This window comes from Magnolia sinica, chromosome 9 (assembly GCF_029962835.1).
Source record: "Magnolia sinica isolate HGM2019 chromosome 9, MsV1, whole genome shotgun sequence".
NCBI classification, from domain to species: Eukaryota; Viridiplantae; Streptophyta; class Magnoliopsida; order Magnoliales; family Magnoliaceae; genus Magnolia; species Magnolia sinica.
Window position 1 is genome coordinate 31,642,351 of NC_080581.1, and position 24,836 is coordinate 31,667,186.

At 43.2% G+C, this 24,836-nt stretch overlaps 1 long non-coding RNA gene across 6 annotated transcripts in view; it reads left to right on the forward strand.

Annotated features, from left to right (window-relative positions):
- Positions 1–3,617: 3,617 nt before the first annotated feature.
- Positions 3,618–24,836, forward strand: part of LOC131254816 (uncharacterized) — a 31,475-nt gene continuing 10,256 nt past the window's right edge. For 3 of the 6 annotated variants that reach the window (XR_009175898.1, XR_009175897.1, XR_009175902.1), the window contains exons 1-3: positions 3,618–3,977; positions 8,881–10,404; positions 11,215–11,315. This is a non-coding gene — a long non-coding RNA (uncharacterized LOC131254816). Of the gene's footprint in view, positions 3,978–6,290; positions 7,457–7,722; positions 7,804–8,106; positions 8,232–8,880; positions 10,405–11,214; positions 11,316–24,836 lie in introns of those variants that run through there. The other 3 variants (XR_009175899.1, XR_009175901.1, XR_009175900.1) reach the window with 3 other exon arrangements.

Below are 24,836 nucleotides of genomic sequence, written 5' to 3' on the forward strand. Positions count from 1 at the left end.
AGTAAAAAATAAAGTAGATACAAATCTCAAATGGACTACATAGGAAATGGTGGTCATTGAACGACCACAATTAAAACTTAGGGATGACCATAATATTTATTGACCATCCAACTATTGATAAAGTCAAGCCTGATCTAAAACTTTTGTGGCCAACAAAGGTTTTTAATGGCCAGTAACCTCTTGTGGTCCACTTAAAAATTATATCTACTTGATTTTTGGGAACATGCCCTAAAATAAGTTGACAAATCAATGGACAACACATATATGCATTAAATACATCTATGTGGGCCCTATGGTTAGGGTTACACCCATGTCGCTAGTTTAGGGTCACAGCCAAGTTGTGCTCCTTGATTTTTTATGGGCCTACTATGATGCATATGCGAGAACCATTTGATGTGTAATCTCACATTATCCATAGAGCAAAAAAGCTTGGTTGACTTGTAATTAAGGTGGGGCACGCATGGAAAGAGTTGGGAGAGACGTCCACCCTCGAGTTCTATAGGGCCCACTCTGGTTATATAAAATCCGCTCTAGTTGTTAGATGCCACACCAAAACTTAGACCTTAGAGTCAAAGTCAGCTCATATGTAATTTAGGTGGGCCACAACAAGAGAAACAATTTGTAGTGTGAAAATTGCCTTGTATGCTATTTCTCTAATTGTGTAATTTACCTTAACAATGGATGGAACTGATTTTTGGTTCCTAGACCTAAAATATGATAATACATTTTCAGGGTGTATGTAACATAAAAACATGATGGGGCCCACCCAATTTGTAAGGAGGACATAAATTTCTTTTGTATTATAGGATTTCTTCTTTCGATAGTCAAAGGCTGGCTGGGTCATTTTCTAGTTGAGTTGTACAAGGTCCGTGCCCTTCCCAATAAGAAAATGAGCCTGCATTTTAAACTCGAGCCTGGCCCGGGGCTTGATAGCACGACCGAAGTCTAACAAGAAAGGAGCTTGGCACAAAAGTCCAATGGGCCAGCCCAACCCGTATTATACCACATGAGAAAAAAAATGGAATTTTAGGTAGTAAAGTTAATCACTATACTCGGATTATAAAATTTTTATAGAGCTTCTCCCATCTCTACCTCCAGAAGTCATTAGTGTGGTGAAGAAAGGTCTAGATACAATCATGCATTTGATGGTCATTGCCCCTCTGAGCAGAGAGATAGCGACCATTCATTGTACCTTCTGAATATTTCCTATTTGTAGACCAAGAGGGGGCCCACCCATGAATTAGTTGATGGGTGGGCCCCACTTTCCTTGAAATCAGAATCAAGGACTAGAATTTGACAGTAACCCCTCAAGTACCCACCTTGGTACTGGTGACGGAAAATTGGGCCCCACCATGATATATGTTTTGTCTACTCCGTGCCTCTACCCATTTTTTCTAGCTCATTTTATAACATGAGCCCAAAATTGAGGCAGATCTAAAGCTCAGGTGGACCACACCATAAGAAATAATGCTGATTGAATGCCCACCATTAAAAAATTCGTAGGAGCTATAAAAGTTTTGGATCAAGCTTATATATATATATATATATATATATATATATATATATATATATATATATATATATATATATATATATAAAACCTTCATCTTGGTCTGTGTGATCTAATTGACGAGTTGGATGGAAAATAAACATTACAGTGGGACTTAAGAAGTTTTTAATGGTGAGTGCTCAATCACCACTGTTTCTTGTAGTGTGTTCCACTTGAGGTTTGCATATGCTTCATTTTTGGGCTTATGCCTTAAAATGGACTGTAAAAATGGATGGACGGGATGGATAAAAACACACACATTATGGTGGGGCATACAAAGCTTTTCCATCACCAAGGTAGATATTGGAGGGGTCACTATTGAAGCAATTCCAAGAATCAAGGGCAGCAGTTGGGTGGTCCAAGAAAGACTTCATGCTAGAGGATGTCTCTATACTCAGGTAGATACCTATCAGGCGTCCTGAGCCTGCCAGGCTCGTGGGATTAGGTGTGGCCAGCTTACAATTGATATGCTCTACCACATCACCCAAACCTTTTCCTTCGGTGCAACCCACATGAATCATGAATTTATCTAATTTTAGCAACACATTCAGAAATTTTGGTTTGGCGTCTAATGGTTGGAATGGATTTCATATATATATCATGATGGGCCATGTAAAAATCATGGGTGGATGACTCTCCCAACAATTTCCTCTATTGTGGCCCACTTGAATCACGGGCTAGTATGATTTTTGGCTTTAGGCTCAAAGTGGGATTACCCATTTAATGGTGGGAGTGCATTTCACATACACATCATGGTGGGACCCTTCAGGTGTCCTACTCCCAACGGCTATCGATTTCCGTTGGTATTTTAATTTTTTTTTAAGGGAGACCCACTTTTGATTTTTGATGGGGCCTACCGTGATGTTTATGTGAGGTCCACTTGGATGGTTAAATGTGCAATGCAACATTATGCATAGTGTAACAGATCATGTTAAATGTGATTTAAGTGGGCCACACTAAAAGAATAGTTTGGGAAGAGATATCCACTCTTTACTTTTATAGGTCTATCATAATGAAACCACTGCCACACCATAATTTATATGGTTCATAAAAAAAAATCAGGGCATTCATGATTTAGATAAGCGAGACTAAGCAATTAGGAAGGCTAGCATTGTAAGTAGTTTCCCAATAGTATGGTTTGATTTTTGGTCACTTGGCCTAATATATAGGGTGAAGACTTGGTTGGGATGACTTTTAAGTAAATATTTTCTAAAATATATAATTTTAAGGAGTGTACAAAATCACACAAAAAATTCCTGAGATTTTAATCATCTGGCTATTGGACTGGTGGGAATTTATTGGATGGTTTAAAATGAAAACTATCAACCCTATTCCTACAAGCAAGCGTCGAAACAAACTGATGTTTGGATTGTAGCTTGGAAACAGTGGGATGAACAATCTAGTCAGATTTATTTGAGTCAATATATGCCACGTCAATAATTCTGAGCGCCTGCGTATCAAGCTTCATTCTCCGCCCGTGTATCATATAAGTGGTTTGCTTATGTCTCAAAGCAAACATCGGCTCTGGCTCCAGTTCAAATCTCTCTCTCTCTCTCTCTCTCTCTCTCTCTCTCACGCAACGGTCTTTTCTCGACCGTCTTGCCCTCTCTCTCGTCCTGCCCAAGAACCCTCTCTCTCTCTCTCTCCAATTGGAAAAGGCCGTCCTCGGGCAGCAGAAAAAGGCGTCTTAAAGGCACTGCGCCAGCACCTTATCCCAAACCCTAGGTCTCCCCCAAGCCCGTCTACTATCCTTTCGAATACGAATTCCAGGACCCGGTCTCCTACATCTCCAAGATCCAACCTGAGGCCAAATGCCACGGCATCTGTCACATGGTTCCCCTCAAGAGCTGGGCCCACCCTTCACCTTCGACATCTCCTCCTCCACCTTCCCCACCAAATCCCAGGCTATTCCTGTCTCCATTTCCACCCATCTGCCTGCGTCCTGGCCACCTTCGAACTAGAGTATACCTGCTTCCTTGAGAACCACTGTAGCTGCAAGCTCGAGAAGTGGGTTGCTGTTGTCGTCTTCAAGGGTGAGGATCTTAGCCTCTGCTACCTCTTCAATGTGGTCAAGGAGAAGAGGTGTTGCGAAGAGGAGGTGGTTGGGGATAATGGGGCCAACTGGCAGCTCGTTGATTGAGAGGCGGTTTTGGAGGATTTTAGAGGGGTTTATGGGGAAGGTGGTGGCGATGTATGGGAGTGATTTAGGCACATCTTTGTACTGGAGTGGGTTCCCCTACGAGAATGACCCATTGCCGCCCTCTATCGAGCTGGAGGTGTAGAAGAAGTATCGCTCTAGCCCGTGAAATCTTAGTAATTTTCCTAAATTACAAGGATCAAGGCTTCAAGAGGTTCATGATGTTGGGATGCTGTTTTTGTCGTTCTGTTGGCATTTTGAGGACCACTACTTGATGAATTATCTGCAATGGTACGTATTTTATGTAGATGTTTCTTTGACAGTGGCCCCTTCTGATTATATAAATCTTTAATTGGTGTAATGAGTAGTTTTGCATCTCACCAAGGATAATTAAGGCAGTAGGGATTTTAGAGAAAGAACATGAGATCTGATAGATCAAGGGAAGGATACAGTTAGGGCTAGGAGAAACCTCAAAATGAACGAATGGCTAAAAAAAATCTCAACTTCGTCACTCCCTTAGACCTATGTTTCTCTAAAATCCCTTCTGATTATATAAATCTTTAATTGGTGTAATGACTAGTTTTGCATCTCACCAAGGATAATTAAGGCAGTAGGGATTTTAGAGAAAGAACATGAGATCTGATAGATCAAGGGAAGGACACAGTTAGGGCTAGGAGAAACCTAAAAATGATCGAATGGCTAAACAAAAATCTCAAATTCATCACTCCCGTAGACCTATGTTTCTTTACATTTGAAACAAATCACTAATCCAACTTTATGATTCTAAGACAATCCTAATACCATGCCTGGAATTTCAAAAAATCAATTGCATTACAGAATATAGTTAGACGTAGTGTGAAGCCAGGCGACACTAGATTCTAGTGAAAGCACAGGGAAGCATCTGTTATTTATTTATTTGAAAGGTAACACTACCAGGGATTGAACCCTAGATCACTCACGCACACTACAGTTTCTACCAGCTCATCTACACATTGCGAGGGAAGCATCTGTTTCAAAATTTTAACGAGTATAGAAGGCTAGGAAGCTGGAGCGCGAGTCTGAAGCATGATTCCAAGTGGAAGCGACAAGAAGTCAGATGATCCTGCACCAAGATTTCAGAAAATTAAGAGGATCTTGCACCAAGATTCCAGAAATTTAACTTTTAGTAGTCAAACTTGCCTACAACTAAATGTATTCCACAACTTCCAGAATATCTTTTTATTTTTTATTTTTTATTGGATGAATGGAAACTTTATCAAGAAAGAAAAAAGCAAAAACAGAATATGCAAACCAACATCCATTGGGAGTAATCAATATAGATGCTGCTAATGCAAAACATAAAAAAGACACACTAGAAGTCATCACACCTGTCCTAAATGATGGTACCAAGCACACATAAAACCTCCTTGGCTAGCCTATCAGCCTCAAAGTTAGCTGAATGTACTAACAATAGAAATGACACTGAGAATGATGAGGATACATCAACCGCTTCCTCAGTCCGATAATCTCCAACGAGGTCTACCATTAATCATCCAATGGATTGTTCCTTGAGTCTCCGTTAACCAATAATGAGATAAAATTGTGATCAATTGCATCTTCAAAAAAAAAAAGTGATCAATTGCTGGTTTGACACCTGCCTTAGTGAAGTTGGGGTCACAAATTCCTATTCGGCCAAAGAACTCCAGCATAGTTACACCTCTGCCATCTCTGATAAATGCTCTGATGCTGGCTGGGTTAAGAGGACATATTAGATATAAAGTGGGCAGTGGAATTATGGTCCACCGTTGGACAAATATTTGATGTGGGGATTGCATATTGTTGCCCTAATTCCACAATATCTTTACGCTGGTCATGGACAAGAATGCTTCGTTTCGTAGTTGTTTTTCAAGATTGGGTAAGAAGCTGGTGTGAAGCTTCCAATTTAGAAGAATCCTAGGGATGGGAAATTGATTTGTATGTTTGTTTGCTACTTAAAGCATTTGATGATCTTTATAATAGATTGGGGATAAAGAAGTTGAGAAAGATGTATGCAAACTCAAAAAAATGAGAGGAAGGGTTAGATGTATCAAGAGTAATGACTAAAGGGTATTGGTTAAGGACAGTGAGATTAATGAGAGATGGAGATGCTATTTCCAGAACTTGTTAAATGATCAACGCTTCTAAGAGCATAGGATAAAAGTCATCAACACAAATGACGTCGGTCGGATACCATAGATACTTTTGTATCATTGGGATATTTGAAATAAAAGAAACTTTGAGAAAGACAAAGATAGGAAAGGCGCTAGGACCAGATGGTATATTGGTATAGATTTGGAGTTCATGGGAGATACTAGCTTAATTTAGTTGAAAATTTTGTTCAACAATATTATAATATAAAAAATTGCTAGAGATGAATGAAGAAAAATTACAATGGTTCCTATTTATAAGAATAAAGGAGATATGCAGACTTGCACTAAGCCACAACTATCATGACATTACACCTATGAGTGATACTATGAAGCTCTGGGAGAGTGATCAAACAAAGGTAAGATGGGAGATGAATGTATCAGATTTTTTGCTTTTTTTATTTTTTTAAAATTTTAAATTTTATTTTATTTTATTTTATTATTTATTTATTTTTTTTTGAATTTATGTCAAGAAGGTCAATTATTGAGGCTATTTTCATTTTTAGTTGATGGAGAGATATAGGGAGATGTGGAAGGATCTTCACATGGACTTTGTTGGTGTAGATAAGCACTTGATATGGTCTGTAGAGAGTTAATCTGGTAGCTAGTGGGAAAGAAAACTGACTCAAGAAGATATGTTGACATGATTAAAGATGTATGATGGGGTAGTAAAATCCTTAAGAAAGAAAAAGGAAAAAGAACGGGAAGTAACAAATGTGAGGATTATTGGTGGAGGGACAAGTGATTTTCAATCATTGTAGGCTTACACCAGGGGTCAAAATTGAGCCTATATCCTTTTGCATTGGTTACGAACTATTTAACAATGCATTTACATGAAGAGTTCCCATGGTGGTTTATGTTGTTTGCAGATGACATAGTTTTGATTGGCAGGATAAGGGAGGACATAAAAAAATTTAGAACTGTGGAAGGATGCCTTAAAATCTAAAGGTTTTAAAATTAGGAGTGGAAATGAGGAATCAGTTAAGGTTGTTGACCAAGAAGTATGCCAACATGACCATTTTCGATATCTAGGGTGGATAATTGTGAGGGTGGAGAGATCAGCGATGACATTGCTCATAGAATTCAACTTGGGTGGAAGAATTGGAGATGTGCCTTTGGAGTTTTATGTGATCCTCACATAGCAATCAAACTGAAGGGCAACCTTTATAGGATAGTTATAAAGACTGCCCATGCTTTATGGGATAGGATGTTGGGTAGTTAAGGAACAACATTCATGAACATAGTTGAAATGAGTATGTTGAGATGGATGAGTGGTAAGATGAGGAAGGATAGAATTAGAAGTGGATCCATTCGAGAGAACTTAGGAGTAGCACCAATAAGTAATAAGATGAGGAAAGTAAACTTGATGGTTCGGTCATGAGTGACGGAGAACAAGCACTACACCAGTTAGGAGTGAGTTGGTTCAAGTTGAAGGCTCCAGAAGGTCAAGAGGAAGGTTCAAAAGGACATGGGCTAAGGTACTAAGAAGAAGGCCCGAGGACCTATTATTTAACTGCGAATATGGTCCATGATAGGGGGAATGACAAAACATGACTCATGTACCTTTTGCGATAATCTTCATCTTGTCGTTGGAGTACCTTGGAGGTCAGGCTTTTCCTTTAATTTGATTTTTTTCTATGTGATTATTTGTTCCATGCATGAGACTTCTTTTGAATAATCAAATATTATATATTTTTTCATTTTAAAATCCAATTAACTTAGGAATAGTTGTGCCTTTCAAAAAAGAATGAATTAGTTATACATGAGCTTGATGTTGATAGTAATATGTTTAAGATAACAAAACACTCATGGGGCCTGTTTGTTGGATGGTTCCCATACAGATGTCTAAGCTTGACAGATTGTTATTGCAGTCATTAGCCCATGCCCAAGCCTAGTAATCGTCGATGACTTGAGCAAGATAGCATGGCCGCGAGTCATCCTCCTTACATGTGGTACGTGTGTGTACTCCTATCCGACCATGTAAATTGTGGGCATGTTGCCTATGAGCATTGCTCAGAAGTACAGACGCTTGTGTACTTTCTTTTCTTTTGTGGTTGAAGAGGCTATTTTTCAATCAATTTTATGCCTCTGTTAGCAAGTTGGATATATTGTTTCTGTTCCAGAAACATTGCAGTTCAAACCCAAATTTTGATTTTCACAAGTACATGATGTGGGTACTCGAAACTTATTTTAAGAAAGTTGTTGGTAAAAAGGTAACCTTTGCCCCCTTTGTTCATCCTGTCCTGTTGTAGCTATTCATCTGCATTTTCAGGACAAACTTGTCTTCACTCATTGTCAACATCATCTGCAGCTGGTATCTGTGGCTCTTCGTTGTTATCTTTCTGTTGCTGAATGTGGATGACGTGCATGATTTGAGATTGTAAACATACTATTTCAATCATTCAGCATGCATTTTTCATTTTTTATACTTCAGATACTATTCTTGATTGCCATTGCTTTCATGCTTATATGAATGATATGTATGCTCCTATCCTTATCTTCCTATTTGGGTTGTTTATGCATGATGGCACAGATATTTCTGGTTATCCTTTCTTCTTTCAATCCCAATTGTATAGGATTTCATAACAAGTGCATTGGTGGTGTTTTTATGCCTTTGCCTTTGATCCTAATTATATATAGGACTTCATAACAAGTGCATTGGTGGTATTTTGAAATTTATATATAGTCGAAACTCAACTCTAGCAAGTGCCAGAGTCTGACTTCTTTTGAAATTTAGCTTAAGCACTGGATTGAGTTCTCCAAGTATTTAATTGAGCTTTTTGGGCACTTGCTTGATTCTTTTTTTTTTTTTTTTCAGTTCAGTTTGATACTTAAAGCTTATTTAAGTTTTGGTTGAATCGAATACTTCTGGCTCTGAAATACACACATTACCCATTTATTCAACCTGATTCTTGATTTGACCAAGCCAAGGCGATGGTTTTTTTTTTTTTTTTTTTAGTACTTATTGAGGTTTTAACTCTGATGTTAACTAATGAACTGGATCAATTGACGACTTCTACTTCTTGTAGGTGCAAAATTAGAGCACATATAACTCGTGTGGCTCAAGACCCTGTGGAGAAGCAGTAGGATGCTCCAGTGAAGCCTTCTGATGAATACTTTTGGTTTAATTAGCCTCATATTGTCCTTCACTTGATCCATTTTATCTAATTCCATAATTTATTTGAGATTGCATTCTTCTTCTGGATGTTGGTAAGTTAGAGCATATATTTCGTAGACCTGCTAGGTGCATGTATGTCCACTGATTTGCCTTCATATTTTCAGAGAACCTTTGGGTTTCATTCATGCATGATGAACAAAATGTGGGTTACATTGTTCGAAGGCTTGGACTTTTCGCTTGCCTTGTTAATAGTAATAGGCTAATTGCTGCACAAAATAGAATGAAATGCCAATAATAAAAGATAGATACTATGTACTCTTTTCAGTATTCCTACATTTCTGGCCCTTAAGAATGTATTGCTGTTGGATTACATGTACAGCATGTTTATTCAAGTTCTTTACTGCTACAGTAACCTTTGTATGCAATTTTTACCCTGGTAATTGTTTGCCTTGCCTTCTTTTAAAGCTTTGTTCGCCAAAGAGTTTGAGATAGGCTCCCCCCCCCCCCCTAAAACGAAGATGGGTTGCAAGTTCAAACAAGAGATTCAGTTAGTAGCAAGGAACCCTAAAGGGTTGGGCCAAGGGAGCAAGGGAGGGAAAGAAACCAGAGGGATGGTCGATGAGTACCCGAACCCACAAGTCTGGGTACTTCTTGGACCTAACCTGATTTTAATTGTCTGGGTCCCATTTATTGAACCTGTTAAGAAATCGGGTTCGAGTGCTTTAGTTAGCGTTAGGTCACATTGATTGACCCACTCAATTCTAGTCGGTCTAGTTGGGTAGATTTACTAGAGAAGCATTATGATTTTTGGATTCCTGGGTAAACATGAGCTACATACCTGAGCAATGGGGCGGATCTCATGAAAGTTAGACTCACGTGGTGCTCGATTAGCAGAAGCAATACGCTACTTACACATTGTGAAAAAACCAGAGGACAATCAATGAGTACCTGGACCGGTGGATCCGGGTACTTGTTGGATCCGACCCGATGTTAATGGTGTGGATCCCATTTATTGGACCTGTTAAGAAATTGGGTTCAGGTGCCCGAGTTAGTGTTAGGTCACACCTCCTGTCAAGTCTGATCATACGTGTTGTCCATACTGGATTCTCTTCCAGATCCATCAATTTATCATGTTTGCCTCTCGCAGCTATTTTGGTTGTAGCTGGTTTAGAATCTGATAGCTTAGAATGGTTGCCCCAAATGGGGAGTTTTCAGTAATTTTCTCAATAGGCTTCTTCTAGATTGAAAGAAAATGATGATGAACTGTTTCTCTAGATACACATGGGCAATCACCAACTGTGCCACCTATGAGGTAAACATGGGCCAGCTCTTCACAACTACTAACAAGAAGCTGCAGCGAAGATCATTCTGTGGTATTCGGAGTTCTCAAGTTGCGGACAACATGTGTTGAGACTCGAGCATGAAAAATTAGCAGGTTTTTTTTTTCCTAGTTCTTCCTCCGCAAAATAAACCTGTTTGTATAGCAATGATTATTTAGCAGTAGTTCATCTCCCAATTGTTGTTATATCTATATCTCTATACCACTATTACTTACCGGCAATTCTAACAACAGTAATAACACCTGTAGAATTCACCTCTCTCATGCTAAAGAAGCCAAAGGAATGCAAAGTGCATGGATTTTAAAGAGGTTTGCTAGATCTGCTTGCATTTCTACAAGCAGATATGTGCTAACCTTACACGTGCAGGACATCTGTGCCATGTGTCAGGGATGTTTGCTGGCTCCACATGCACTTCCACAAGTGGATACAAGCTAACCTGGAAAATGTGCAGGACATGTGAGCCATGTATCAGGTGTGCTCTACCATGTACATAACTGTGAGGATGGTTAAATAATCAGTTAGGCCACATAGATGAAAACGGTGGATGGTTTAAACAAGCTCGACAATTTTTTTCTAGGCTGTCCATGGTTTTAGCACATGCATTTGTTTGCATGCTGATTTGTCCAGCTCTGATGTCTGGGCTGAGCCATCTACATGATGGGGCCCACCTAATACTTGGATGGGATGTCTACAAAATGTGAGCTCACATGCTGATTTATCATAGGCCTGTGGTTCCAGTCCTGACCTGAACGGCTTGGGCTTGGGCCTGTGATATCGACCCAGTAACGAGCTTAGCCCTGATTTAATTCAAATTTCTACTATGAGCTTGGACCATCATTTAGCTCTCTAAATTGTATCTCGTTTTGAATAGCCACTAACAACCTGCTCTCTTTTTTATTTTTCAGTGTTTTTTCCTTTTCTTATTTGATAGAGTGGATTGTTTTTCAAAGATGTGACCAACATCTTTCTAATGGGGGAGCAGTCCCTAGAAATGGCTACAACAATGGTAAATGTTCATGCAGATTTGACCTTGTTAGTTTATAGGTTTATAGCGTTATACCAAATAGCTCAAAGTAATTGTAAATTATTACTTATCAGTGAAACAACATAACACTGCACTCAATGTATTAAGGTTCGCATTTTTTCTCTAACTTTCTCTTGTACTTCAAAGTCTGATCCATAGCCGGTTCTGGCCGCAACAGCCTCCGTAGCACCCCATTCTCGGCTCCTGAGGCAGGTTCCGATCTTGGGATCCTACAAGGAAGATTTTCATAACCGTGTATTTGTTCCAATACGAGCATACCCGAGATCATAGTAAGTAAATCTTAGAAATAACAAAGACACATATCGCAAAATTCACTATAAATTTGAGCTTTAGACATGATACAAGGCTGAAGAAAATACATATGATAATAGAAGAAAGAAGGAAGGATCTGCAACACTGGGGTCCTTGGCTCAACTCTTATCCAAGCTCCGCTGCTACGAAGCCGACGTCGGATCTCCTGCACGCATCAATCGTTCATAAGCTTATAGAAAGCTTAGAGGGTGGTGAAAGTGTATGACAATAGTGCACAGAAGAATAATAGGGGATACAGGAAGGAAACATGATCAAAGCTAATACCACTAGCCTTACTAAGGCTGCCATGAACGCAAGAAGCTATACCAAAGCAATACAATAATGCAGGAAGCCATACTAAGGCTATATAATGCAATGAGTACTGGGCGCTATGCCAAGACGATACAATATAAGGCTTATACAGCTGATGCAAATGTAATACGAAGTGATGCTAGCCCTCATATCTAATCCACATATCAGTACTGTTCCATCATAAGGGATCTACCAGGGTCAAGTACACTGCAGGATGACCGCCGCTCTCCAGACTCGTACAGTCAAATAAGCGTAGGAGACCTCACTACCCGCCTATGGTCAGCCAATCACCAGTAAGGCTCGACGGTAGCGGACCCATTCATAAGCTGGTCAAACACAACCTAACTATTGCCCTCTTTCTCTTAGGCGGGTAAGGCCATACCCCATCCCAACCGATTACATGACAGTGGGAGTCGCGGCATAACGGTGTAAGGCCCTCGTGCGCTCATGGTTCCACCTGGTCATGGCGCTGGGGCAGATCCTTCGTACCATAAAAGTTTTGAGGTTTTCACCCAAGGGCATCCTATGCACCCCATATGCTCAGGTAACATTTCTGGTATCCAATCATGGCCATCCACAATGATTTGTGGAGGCTACGGCCCTGATGAAGCAAGGGCGAATATCCCTATACTATGCAATGCTAGATGCATGAATCATACAATCAACCATGCATAAATTCCAAGCGTCCAACGTGCTCAAGAGGGGATGCTACGTCCCTCAGAGAAAGTAACATGCAATGCCCAATGGCACAACCATGACCACACACACACAGTGTCAACCAAGCATGCAATGATGTACATGGGTCATGAGGATGAATCTAGACACACTATGTGGCGATATACAATGTATTACACTCCTCCTATCCAAGAAGGAATCAAGACTAGGTACTTAGACAGTATCCATAAGGAATCCAACCTCTAGTGGGGGCCCATTTACCTGGGGTAGCCCACGAGACTAAGCATACAAGCTACGGGTCTAAGTAATACAGGAGCCTAGCAAGAATCTAAGATGAGCATTCAATCACACTTAGATACAACCGGGCCTAGAGGGGTTTATAATGGGGATATTTAATCACCATTTCCCAATAGGCATAAGAACCATGAACTATATGGATAGAAGGCCTAAGGCCCACATTCAAAATAAAAAATAAGTGGTGACACACACACACACACACACACACACACACACACACACACACATATATATATCCCTCATAATAGGCCATAAGAAAAGGGGTTTAATGCTACATTCAACAACATGGGCCCCAAGAGGGGAATTAAGGCCCAAGGCTCAATTCTCAATGGCCATAGAATTCCATACATTAAGTTGGACTTGGTGGGCAGCCTGTATACACAATGTATGACCCAAAAAAAAGTTCAAGTTTGGATGAAATGGGCCCCAATACATCAGCCTAGTAACTAGCAATTTAGGCAGGCAACCAAGGGCCCAATACCATCCTTATCTTAGCCCACAAGTCCATCAAAATGGTAGAAGTCGGCCCAATATATGGTTGGGCTAAGCTGGGACGTCCCTGCCCACTCTGGGCCCACTGGATGACCCAAAATCTAATCTAAGAGGGGGTCTTCATATGATCACCAAAAGGTGACCCAAAAGAATGTACTAGTTAGGCCTAAAGATTATAAAAATATAAGCATACAACACGTATACAAGTTCTCAATATGGTAGGCCCCACAGCCAATAAAGTTTCAACCATAACAATGTACATTTAAGGCCTCTTGATAAACTTTCGGCTCGCTTGACTTCCTGGACCTGCTAAAGTTCAGAAATTTGTCAACTATGTGGAAATAATCTTATGAAGGCTAATATTCATAAGGGGGGCCCCCACCAGATGGAGGGTGTGTATACATCATAAAAGATCAAGTGGGCCTGCTACTGGATTGTGAGTCCAGCAGCAACCTAAGGCAGAGAGTGCCTCCATGATCGGGGCGATCCAAGGCTTGGACGGCCTGGACCAAACATACGTTAAGGTAGGCTCCACATACATTCATATTGAGCCTCAAATAAATGGTGTAGGATCTATGGTGAGCCTTTAACCATCCATAGAGGAACCCATGGGCCTACCTTAGGATCACCCAAGAGGACATCCAACCTCAAGTGGTTCCCAAGAGGTAGCCTGCCTCTAACCAAATACAAATCAAGGCCCAAGGCATATACCAATCCATGGGCCTAGTGGGCAATCATACAAAGCCCAACTCATAAGCAATATCGTGGGCCCATAGGCAAGGTTGGGCCCAAGCATAAAGGTCATAAACCCACATATTATGGTGGGCCTAATGGGCAGCCCATTACTCAAGGCATATGGGCAAATCCTTATGTTTAAATCAAGTGAACTGGGCGTTACATCTTGGCCCAAATACAAGGTTAATTTGGTGGGCAACCAAAGGCCCAACTACTTGTGTACTTTGGCCCATAAACCCATCATAATATGTAGTGAAATATAAGCCTAAATGTCCAATGGATCTATCTAGAAAGTTCCAGCCCAACTGGGCCTATAGAATCTAACAATTAGCTATGTACATTGATCCAACAAAAACCCAACTAGAGTGGGCCTCAAATGTGCATTAATTAAGCTCAAAGGCACATTAGGGAAAAGGCAAGATATGTGCATAAAACATCCTTAAATCTGGTGGGCCATGCTGCCCCAAAAGATGCCATTAAGGGCAGCCAATTTGGGCCTATTGCTGAAATTCCAGCCCACCTGTTTTCTGGGTTTGCTGGAGTTCAGCAATAATCAATTTATTTAAGTATTTTGTTTCCTTGGTGACCCACACATATCACTGTGGGTCCCTGTATTGCCCCGGTTTTCAGAACCCGAGTACTTAACTCGTATTCCAAAAACCCAGGAGTTAACTATTGATAACGATGATCAACCAATGAATCAAAGTGCAATATAGTGGAAATAAAAACGTAGCATAGATATGATCTAAAGACAAAAACAATATTCAGGCCCACTCAGCTGGGGGCCCCTTACATAACCTTAAGTCTCTCAAATTCTAAAAGTACTGGAATAAACATAAAGGGGCTGATCTACTGGTTCAGCCCAAAATAGGCGGCCGCCTCCTGTTACGGCTCTTCGTCGTACAGCTTCTCATCGACCGCCACCGCCTCCAAGTCTTGCCGCGTATACATCGGCCTCTGTACCTACGTCCTCTGTATGGTTGAACATTGATGAATGAGTGACCAGCTCAGTGTAATCTCACCTCAAGATTTCACACTGCCACCCTAAACAAGTAATAGCATAAAGACATACAGGCAATCCAAAACACAGTAGATGCAGTCTTGTTAAATGCATGGATTCATGAAGGCAATCATCGGCTCGGGTAAAACATCCAGACGGCCTGTGCCTCGGGTAAAACATCCAGATGGACATTGGGCTCGTCACCCATGAATATGACTGGTCATCAGCGCAACGCTCAGTGTAATCGCATGGGCATGATGTCCGAGTCATCATCATAAATCGAATGACTGATCATTAGCGCAATACAACGTAATCGCATGGGCATAATGATCCAAGCCATCGTAATATGCCATGTATGCATGATTAGCTAACCCGTTATTAGTCCAATTGCAACCAGCCAATTTAAATAAGCTTACGGTCAATACGGGGAGCACATGGCCCAGTGTAGGCCACCGACTCGGGCATAGTGTCCCATGACCACCATCTCCAACCCATGAGGCTACTGTCTTAGGGTGTATATAGTACCCATCAACATGCGGTCAATCAATTAAATGAAAATGGGCCACCACCAATGCCGATTGGGAATGAAAGGTTGAAATTACTAAATATGGCGATTAAAGCTTGACGGCATGGATGATTCAAAGACGGGTAAACAGTGGTATCGGAATGGTTATGAAATTCACCCAAAATCGGTTAGGTGAAGCCACACATGGATGGTAAACCCCATAGTTAAATGCCAACAACCCAAACCTCCATGTCAGGGGCCTATGCGCATTACAACTAGTCCATTTACACCCTAAGCACGGACTCTCCTTTGCTAGGACTTCCCATGGAGAGGTTTCAACAATATGTATGTCCCGTCATCATGTCAGCAACATACATCTTATCATGAATAGGGAATAAGAAACAATACATATATTTCTATCAACATGCTAACTGAGTTAACATAAAATACATAAGATACCTGACATGAATGATTGAATTATTCGCCTAGGCAGTTCAGAGTATAAAATCAAGAGTCTAAACGATAGTAAGCATGAGAATCATTATGTTAAACAGATAGGTCAAGTGAATATAGTCTATTTCCACACAGTTTATAATTAGTCTAGCTAGCCATTTACATTACTAAAGCTACTATTTCTGGTCTAGTTAGGGTTGGAAAGCTTAAGGGAAGGAAAATCATCACCTGTAAGGTAGTGTTTGCGAACTCGGTCCTAGTCTTCTTGCGGCCCGAGGTCACTCAAGAAATTTCCTAAAATCACAGTTTATATTTGTCAGCTATTCCTATGGTTTTGTCCAGCCAACATGAAGGTTCAAAGGAGTACAACGACAAGGCCTGTTAAGCTTGTGTTAGGCTCATCATATACTTATTCAAGCAGGGTGGCCTGACTGGCTTAAGCTCATCCTTACTATGGGTTGAACTAGGCTTCACACATGGACCCCATATGTATCAGGTGGGCCCCATGGATGGGCTCAGATGAGAGTTTGGTCTTCACAAACAAAAAGAAATTACTTCCATAGTTGCAAATGTAACACATGTGTCACTGTGCACTATCATCTTTTGGGGCACATGGCTTTACCAATGATGATTAGCATTGTCAAGGCATCGGCCATGTAAATCGGTATTGTCCAAACATTTTTCGGCACTGACAGCACTTGCCCGACTTATTGGACAGTGTGTACGTACGTCATGGCCCGACTCCCACATCATATGATCTGTGTAGACCTGAATCGAGCGGGAAAATGAATATCATATTAGCTCAAAACTTCTGTGACCCAAAAGGCTTTAAAAACTGGGCATTCAATCCCTGCTGTGGTCCACTTGATCACTAGATCTGCCTGCTGTGGTCCACTTGATCACTAGATCTGCCTTATTTTCTTCTTAGGCCCTTAGGACGAGCTTGCCCACTGGATGGATGGTTTGGATAAATTATATACATCCAGGTGGGGTCCACAGAGTTGCTGACGTTAAACAGCTGGTGGACCCACAGGACTTGCTGGCGAGTACAACAACTGTTCAGTTGGCGTGAGGTACTCTAGCCAAACTGCCTCCCACCATCCAATCCCTGGACGGTGAGGACTCAATACATCCATCACGGTATGCCCCACACCCCATGTGCATACAACGTGCAGGGCGGGTCCCACCCGTTGGCAAAACAGGCGGACGGAGTGGATTTAGAATCAACATGGTAGGGTGGGCCACGTCCAGACCTTGGACGGTCTGGATTCAACACATGCATTAGGTGGGTTTCACAAGCACCGTCCAGAGGGACGGTGCATATGTGATTACCTCGTTGTGGGTCCCACATGGGGCCCACCACATATCTAGTATATACATGTATTACATCAACGTGGGTCCCACGTGGGCCTACCACGTATATATAATATATATTATTATAATAGAATATGTATATAGATTGAGTCCAGGGAGTCTGCTGTTCGTTTGGGACAGCCCAAAACGTGCAGCCCACTTGATGTTTGAGTGAGGCCCACCTGCGATTTTCAGGGCCTACGTTGGCAAGGTGTGGCGCACTGTGATTTATATGGGGGGTGGCCCACCTATTCTGAAAAAGGGACCCAAGTGCAGCTCGTGGGCTGTTGCAGGGTGCAACCCGCCTGCAATTTGGTGAGGCCCAATGCCCGTTCAACACTCACCGTCAACGTGCATGGCCTTCCCACTGCTGCATGACGAAGCCACTTCCAGCCCCGATTTTTTTACCCCAAACACGGCCCATCCTTGGGCCGTTTTTCAACCCATATTGGTGCTCGAACGGTGGCTGTCATTTTCACTGACAAAGAACGGCCAGAACCATAGCCATTGATTGGCTCAGTTTCGGCTCAAACCATGGCCATCGTTTGGCCAGCTTTCCTAGCTCAAAACAGAGCTCGACAAAGGACTGTTTCCCGGCATGCCCCTAGCCCAGAACTCAGCCATCATTTGGCCAACTCTAGGCCCGAAACAGACGCTCCAGTTGGGTTGGATTTCAGCCCGGAACAGGGCCATTTGTTGGCTCAGTCCCAGTCCAAAACAGAGACCAATCTTACTGTTTCTTCAGTCCGTTCCACAACCATTGATTGGCTTGCCCTCTGAGCTGGTTTCGAAGCTCTACAGAGAGCTCAAAACATGCTTCAATTGGGCACCCGAAATAGTGCTCTGGCTTGCCTGTGTTGTAGCCCAAAGTGGAGCCATTGCTTGGCTCAACTTCAGCCCCCAAACGTCGCCATTGCTGGACCGATTCTCAGCCATTGCTTGGAATGGTTTCGGTCCAGACAATGCTACCCCTACCTAGCTAGAACTTATAAGGAGAGGGAAGGAGAAATGATCACCTGAGGTGGGTGGACACTGTCCCTTGTACTCGAGCTACAACGGGAGGAAACGATTTCCCTGTTTTTCCTCTCCCTTACCACTTTCTTTCTTCTCCTTCTTGGTCCGAATCCCGAGAGCTACAGGGCTCTATTTATAGCCAGGGGAGAGAGAGAAGGGACGGCTGAGAATGCTCCCTACTGAGGACGGCCGAGATCGCACCAGTGCTGGTTTTTCCTGGAGAGGAAAGTCTCCTCTCTGCCTTTTCCCACGTAGGCCATTGCTTGGCCCTTTTTGGCAAAGAGGGAGAGCACACCTCTCTCACGGAATGGGCGGTCATGATGGAAGGATTAGGCTGATCGTGAACCGTCCAATAGATTTCGTTGTGGTCCCACCCTTGGACTCCTTCCACGTGCAATGCATTGGACGGTGGTAGCCCATCTCCTTCATCTGTTTACAAGGGGTGGAATGGCTATAGGGTTTTGTTAAGCTGGGCCCCACGGAGAATTTGAACGGCGCAGATGGTCCGGAAAGTGGCCATGGTGGGCCACCTAGAGGTCCGAAGATCAGTCGTTTGAATCCCTGTTTTGGCTGGAGAAGAGAGTTTTTCTCATATTTGTAAAGAGCTCAGTCAAAGCTCTCAGTCAAAGCTCATTTGACCGAGCAAGTAGTTCCAGTGAAGGTCGCATGCACATATATGGGGTGTACGTGCACTCCGTGAGAGGGTCTATCGTGATGGTTGTGCCAAATCTATTCCGTCCATTTTTCTTGGGACCCAGGAATAGAGGTCCCGTCCCATTTTGGTGCGGGGCCGAGGCCCAGGTGGGCCATTACCCATATCTTTGGGCTATTATTGGCCCTCATACCGCGATCTGTTGATTAGGTGGGCCCGATACTAGTTTTCAACGGTTAATGTAGGGTACTGGTCATGATGAAAGCTTGATTTGTCACACACTAACGCTCAAGTGTTGGTGACAAGTGTGTTGTATTGGTATTAATTAACATAATGGCTTTAATTTAGAGTGTTCGATAGCCTCACCTTCTTGATTGTCATAGGGCGCGTTCTGGCTCCTGGAGACCATGATGGATGGCCTTAATGTCGCCTAGAATCCCCGTCCTGTGTATGTTGAGTTCAGGGTATTTGGTTAACCCAATCTGATTTAGGTGTTTGGTGGGTTTAAAAGGTAACACCTATGTTCCAAAGGTACGGGGTGTTACAGTCCCACCAGATGAGAGGAATGGATGAAACACATAACTTAAGGGGACCATGCTGCTGGATTGGACGTCTAGCAGCAGCCCAATGGGCTGGGCGTCCTAAGGTAGATGGTCCATGGGGCTGGGACGTCAGCCCCCAAAATATATCAAAGTGGGCCCCACATGTGGACGTCCCACAGGGAGGTGGGCCACGTTCCATGTGGACCACATCATGGATGAACGGTGTGGATACAATGTACATCAAGGTGGGCCGTTGGACGGTGGACGGCCAGCCATGGCTGGACACCAGCCTAGCTGGAATGTCCAGCTGTGGCTGTCCATCTAGCAACAATGCATCAAGTTCTGGGTGGAAAGGTGGTGGTCCACATCCCCAAGGTGGGTCCCAACATGCTGGGCCACACAATGGGCCAATAAGGAAGCCTAAAGCCCAAGCATAACATGAAGGAAGCATGAGGATAGCAAGGTAAAACAAAAATTCTGCTACACGAATACATTGTTGTTGATGCAATGTTTTCCCAAGAAAGTGGGCCCAATCTAAGCCTAGAGGGCAGGAATGAATGGTTAGTATTTTTTCCATGAAATACAGCAAGGTGGGGTCCACAAATGTGGCCCACCATTCTAAGAAACAAGCTGAAAATTTTGATTTCCCTTCAATCCACAAGGTTGGACGGTCCAACAAGGTGGACCGTCCACCCCTATGGGCCACTCTTTTTTGGGTCCCATTACATGGACATCTGAGGTGGGTTCTATCATACTTCAGAGTGGGGTCCACACCTCCAGTGGACACCCCACATCAGGGATAAAAGAGCCCTAAAAGATGGGCAAATCTCGAGCCCAAAAATCTGCTACAAAGGCCCAATAAAACTGTCCAAAATTCTGAGCAACCATAGATGGCTGGATATTCCAGCCCATATCTGAGAATACGCATCAATCCAAGGGTGGTGTGGTCAATCCAAGGGTCGTGTGGCCTTCCTTGGTGGACCCCACTAGTGCCCTAATCAAGTCCCAAAGCCAAATCACTTGCATACATTATTTAAGGTAGCAAATGGGACACCCAAACCATGGTGTAGGTGGGTATGGGCGTCCCACCCTAGCTGGACTTTCTGGATGATCCAAGCCCACCAAGTGGGCCACACACATCATCAGCAAAATAAAAGAAAGGTGAGAGAAGAGGAAGAACATCCTGGCCATAGAGAGAAGGCTCTGCCACTATTGAGTCTTCCCCAACACAATCACACTCACACACTTCCATTGATTTATAAGGACGAGTGGCTTCCATGATGAGCTAGCAAAAGAAAGCCTAATGGAGGCTATAGGCTAGGGTTGTGGGTGGTGTGTGGGTAGTGGGTGGTGTAGGATATGGGAGTTTGGGTGGTGTGTTAGAACTTGTGCATAGGGAGAGTGCCATCTAGAAAAAGGTGTGTACCACTCCTAGAAAGGCCACATGATCATGATTAAGGGATATAAAATGAGATGCATATAACTTATGATCTGTACATCGGATGGACACATAAGACGCGGTGTCGGAACCGCAACGACGATGCGAAAAAGATGACATAGGTCTCGGCTTGATCCGAGTCGGGTCTAGACCCGACCTGAGTGCATGTGTGTGTATGAGTGTGCATTTCATTTCTCTTGGTCCTGCAGTTCTATCGGTCGAATCCCGGTGACCCGTGACCCTCAGATAGTGTTTGCGGTCATCCTTAAGTCCGGTCATGTAGACTCGATTTAGATCGAGCCGAGACCTATGCCATCTTGATCGTATCGTTGTTGTGGTTCCGACACTGCGTCTTGTGCGTCCATCCGATGTATAAATCATAAGTTGTGTGCATTTCGTTTTCTAGCCCTTGATCATGATCATGTGGGCCACCTAGGAGTGGTACACATTTTTCTAGATGGCTCCCTCCCTATGCACAAGTCCCAACACACCACAAATACACCACCCAAACTCCCATATCTTACACCACCTACTATCCACACACCACCCACAACCATAGCCTATAGCCTCCATTAGGCTTTCTTTTGCTAGCTCATCATGGAGCTCTCTATCCAAGCCACTCTTCCTTAGAGAGAAATGATGGAATTCTCTTATCTAGGTGGTCTCTTTTAGAGAGACCATCATTGCTTTACTACAACATCTCTCTCTCTCTCTCTCTCTCTCTCTCTCTCTCTCTCTCTCTCTCTCTCTCTCTCTCATTCCTCCCTTCTCATTCTTATTCTCTTAAGCTAGAGAGGGTGGGACGTCCACACCATTCCAACCCCTTTCTTCTCCAATCTCTCTTAATCCATCCATCTCAATCCCATCTCATCCATCAATCTTGATTCCTTGGAGCTTTTGGAGCTTAGTGATCTAAGTTTTGGTGAAGATCTTTAGGTCGGTGCTCCTCTAAATGTACACATTCCTTTTCCATAGCTTAGATCTTCTCTTTTCTTTTTTTGGGAAGTGTAGGACCCACCAATCAATGGTGGAGATCCTACACAATCCCTTGCATGTGGCCAAATGGCCTACCTTATGCATGCATGTCCCATGCATGAGGTTTTTCTTTCATGGGCTCCATCATGGAGGTTTCTTCCAATTTCATAGCATGATGTGTCATCTAGACCCTAGCATCATGGAGGGGATGACATCCCAACCATTCATTTTGCTTATAGATCATGCATGATGTAGATTTATGATTGTAACTATGAATCAATGGAAGTGTGTGGGTGTGATTGTGTTGGGGAAGACTCAATAGTGGCGGAGCCTTCTCCCTATGGTCGGGATGTTCTTCCTCTTCTCTCACCTTTCTTTTATTTTGCTAATGATGTGTGTGGCTTGGTGGGCTGTCTAGAAAGTCCAGCTAGGGTGGGATGCCATACCCACCTACACCATGGTTTGGGTGTTCCATTTGCTACCTTAAATAATGCATGCAAGTGATTTGGCTTTGGGACTTGATTGGGGCAATAGTGGGGTCCACCAAGGAAGGCCACACCACCCTTGGATTGATGCGTATTCTCAGATATGGGCTAGAATATCCAGCCATGTATGGCTGCCCAGAATTTCGGACAGTTTTATTGGGCCTTTGTAGAAGATTTTTGGGCTTGACATTTGGCCATCTTTTTGGGCTTGACATTTGGCCATCTTTTTTGGCTCTTTTATCCCTGATGTGGGGTGTCCACTGGAGGTGTGGACCCCACTTTGAACTAATGATAGAACCTACCTCAGATGTCCATGTAATGGGACCCAAAAAGGAGTGGCCCATACCTTGTTGATTGAAGGGAAATCAAAATTTCCAGCTTGTTTCTTGGAATGGTAGGCCATATTTGTGGACCCCACCTTACTGTATTTCATGGGAAAAATACTAACCATTCATCCTTCTCCCCTCTAGGCTCAGATTGGACCTCCCTTATTGGGAAAACATTGCATGGACAGCAATGTATTTGTGTAGTAGAATTTCTGTTTTACCTTGCTGTCCCCATGCTTCCTTCATGTTTTGCTTGGGCTTTAGGCTTCCTTATTGGCCCATTGTGTGGCCTAGCATGTTGGGACCCACCTTGGGGGTGTGGGCCACTACCTTTCCACCCAGAACTTGATGTATTGTTGCTGGATGGACAGCCACAGCTGGACGTTCTAGCTAGGCTGGCATCCAGCCATGGTTGGCCGTCCACCTTCCAACGGCCCACCTTGATGTACATTGTATCCACGCCATTCATCCATGATGTGGTCCACATGGAACGTGGCCCACCTCCCTGTGGGACGTCCACATGTGGGGCCCACTTTAATATGTTTTGGGGGCTGACATCCCAGCCCCATGGACCGTCCACCTTAGGATGCCTAGCCCATTGGGCTGCTGCTAGATGTCCGGTCTAGCAGTATGATCCCCTTGAGTTATGTGTTTCATCCATTCCTCTTATCCGGTGGGATCCACAGTGATATGTGTGGGTCACCAGGGAAACAAAATGCTTAAATAAATTGATTATCGCTGAACTCCGGCAAGCCAAAAAAACAGGTGGGTTGGAATTTCAGCAATAGGCCCAAATTGGCTGCCCTTAATGGCATGTTTTGGGGCAGCATGGCCCACCAGATTTGAGGATGTTTTATGCACATATCTTACCTTTTCCCTAATGTGCCTTTGAGCTTAATTAATGCACATTTGAGGCCCACCCCAGTTGGGTTTTTGTTGGATCAATGTACATAGCTAATTGTTGGATTCTCTAGGCTCAGTTGGGCTGGAACTTTCTAGATAGATCCATTAGACCTTTGGGCTTATATTTCACTACATATTATGATGGTTTATGGGCCGAAGTACACAAGTAGTTGGGCCTTTAGTTGCCCACCAAATTAACCTTGTATTTGGGCCGAGATGTAAGGCCCAATTCACTTGATTTAAACATGAGGATTTGCCCATATGCCTTGAGTAATGGGCTGTCCATTAGGCTCACCATAATATGCGGGTTCATGACCTTTATGCTTGGGCCTAACCTTGCCTATGGGCCCACGATATTGCTTATGAGTTGGGCTTTGTATGATTGCCCACTAGGCCCATCGATTGGTATATGCCTCGGGCCTTGATTTGTATTTGGTTAGAGGCGGGCTACCTCTTGGGAACCAGTTGAGATTGGATGTCTTCCTGGGTGATCCTAAGGTAGGCCCACGAGTTCCTCTATGGATGGTTAAAGGCCTAACATAGATCCTACGCCATTTATGTGAGGCTCAATATGAATGTATGTGGAGCCTACCTTAACGTATGTTTGGTCCAGGCTGTCCAAGCCTTGGATCACCCGATCATGGAGGCACTCTTTGCCTTGGGTTGCTGCTGGACTCACAATCCAGTAGCAGGCCTACTTGATCTTTTATGATGTACACACACCCTCCATCTGATATATGCCTCGGGCCTTGATTTGTATTTGGTTAGAGGCGGGCTACCTCTTGGGAACCAGTTGAGATTGGATGTCTTCCTGGGTGATCTTAAGGTAGGCCCATGAGTTCCTCTATGGATGGTTAAAGGCCCACCATAGATCCTACGCCATTTATTTGAGGCTCAATATGAATGTATGTGGAGCTTACCTTAACATATGTTTGGTCCAGGCTGTCCAAGCCTTGGATCGCCCAATCATGGAGGCACTCTCTCTGCCTTGGGTTGCTGCTGGACTCACAATCCAGTAGCAGGCCCACTTGATC